Genomic DNA, 2,500 nt, shown 5'->3' on the forward strand with positions numbered 1-2,500 from the left:
CTCCTCTTTGGCCTTCCTCTTTTCCTCTTTCCTGGCAGCTCCATATTCAGCATCCAAACCGTCCAACTTGAGCAATCGTTCCTAATCTTGCTCTTCTTCGTTACTCCCAGTGAAAATGTTAGCATCCTCAACTCTGCCACCTCCAGCTCCGCCTCCTGCTGTCTTTTCGTCAGTGCCACTGTCTCTAAATCATATAACGTAGCTGGTCTCACGAACATCTTGTTAACCTTCCCTTTAACTGTTGCTGGTACCCTTCTGTCCTGACACTCTTCTCCACCCACTCCACCCTGCCTGCCCGTCTGCCTGCCTGCCTGCCTGCCTGCCTGCCTGCCTGCCTGCCTGCCTGCCTGCCTGCCTGCCTGCCTGCCTGCCTGCACTCTCTTCTTCACCTCTCTCCTGCACTCCCCGTTACTTTGGACAGTTGACCCCAAGTATTTAAAGTGAAATGCCTTTGTCACCTCCTCACGCGTAGGTATTCCGTCTTGCTCCTACTGACTTTCATTCCTCTTCTCTCCAGTGCATACCTCCACCTCTCCAGGCTCTCCTCACAATGAACTGCACCCTACTGTCGCTACAGATGACAATGTCATCCGCGAACATCATCGTCCATGGAGACTCCTGCCTGATCTTGTCCGTCAACCTGTCCATCACCGTTGCAACCAAGAAAGGGCTCAGAGCCGATCCTTGATGTAATCCCACCTCCACCTTGAACCCATCTGTCATTCCAACCACGCACCTCAGCATTGTCACACTTCCCTCATACATAGCCTGCACCACTCCTACATACTTCTCTGCAACTCTTGACTTCCTCCTACAATATCACACCTCCTCTCTCGGCACCCTGTCGTATGCTTTGTGTAAATCTACAAAGACACAATGCAACTCTTTCTGGCCTTCTCTATACTTCTCAATCAACCAACCTTTTCTCTCTCTCTCTCTCTCTCTCTCTCTCTCTCTCTCTCTCTCTCTGTCTCTCTCATTTTCTTCATTTATCAGCCCGTCAAAGTAGTCCTTCCACTTCGTAGCACACTCTCCTCGCTTGGCAGCACATTTCCATCTGTATCTTTGATCGCCCTAACTTGTCGCACATCCTCGGCAGCTCGGTCTCTCTGTCTAGCCAATCTGTACAAGTCTTTTTCTCCTTCCTTAGTGTCTAACCTGTCATACAGCTCACCGTACGACTTTTCCTTTACCTTTGCCACCTCTCTCTTTGCTTTACGCTGCATCTCCTTGTACTCCTGTGTACTTTCTTCATCTCTCTGACTATCCCACTTCTTCTTTGCCAACCTTTTCCTCTGTATACTTTGCTCTACTTCCTCCTTCCACCACCACCACCACCACCACCGCCAAGTCTCCTTGTCTTCCTTCCTCTGTCCCGATGACACACCAAGTACATTCCTAGCTGTCTTCCTCGCTATTTCTGCAGCGCTTGCCCAGCCATCTGGCAACTCTTCACTACCACTCAGTGCCTGTGTTAACTCCTGCCTGAACTCCACACAACAGTCTTCCTTCTTCAACTTCCACCATTTGATCTTCGGCTGTGTCTTCACTCGCTTCCTCATGTTGGTCTCCAAAGTCATCTTACAGACCACCATCCGATGCTGCCTAGCTACGTTCTCCCCTGTCACCACCTTGCAGTATGCAATCCGTTTTACATCGCGCCTTCTACACAAGATATAGTCCACCTGTGTGCACTTTCCTCCACTCGTATACGTCGTCACCCTGTGCTCCTCCCTCTTCTTGAAATATGTATTCACCTCAGCCATTTCCATCCTTTTCGCAAAATCGAACACCATCTGTCCTTCCACATGTCTCTCCTCGATTCCATACCTTACCATCAACTCCTCATCACCTCTGTTCCCTTCAGCAACGTGTCCATCGAAGTCCGCTCCAATCACCACTCCCTCCTCCTTGGGTACCCTTTCCACCACGTCGTCCAACTCAACTCCAGAATTCTTCTTTTTCGTCCATCTTACACCCGACTTGCGGGGCATATGCGCTGATAACCGTCAGCAATACACCTTCGATTTCCAGCTTCATAATCCTCACTCTGTCTGACACTGTGTTCACCTCCAGCACGCTCTTGACATACTCTTCCTTCAGAATGACCCCTACCCCATTTCTCCTCCCATTCGCACCATGGTAGAAGAGTTTGAACCCACCTGCGATACTCCTGGCCTTACTCCCCTTCCACCTTGTCTCTTGTCACCTTTCTTCTTTCCATCACGTCAGCCTGCTCTCTCCCTTTACTAGCCATAGTGCCAACATTCAAAGTTCCGACTGACTCTCACCTCCACACGCCTACCCTTCCTCCTCTCTAGCTGCCTCTGGACATGCCTTCCCCCTCTCCTTTTCCTTCGCCCAACAGTAGCCTAGTTTCCACCGGCACTCCGCTGGTTAACAGTACCGATGGCGGTCGTCGGTAACCCGGGCCTCGACCGATCCGGTATGGAAATCTTATTTATGATCCGCATATTTGATTTGGCAAAGATTTGACGCC

Source organism: Lampris incognitus, unplaced genomic scaffold (assembly GCF_029633865.1).
Source record: "Lampris incognitus isolate fLamInc1 unplaced genomic scaffold, fLamInc1.hap2 scaffold_221, whole genome shotgun sequence".
NCBI classification, from domain to species: Eukaryota; Metazoa; Chordata; class Actinopteri; order Lampriformes; family Lampridae; genus Lampris; species Lampris incognitus.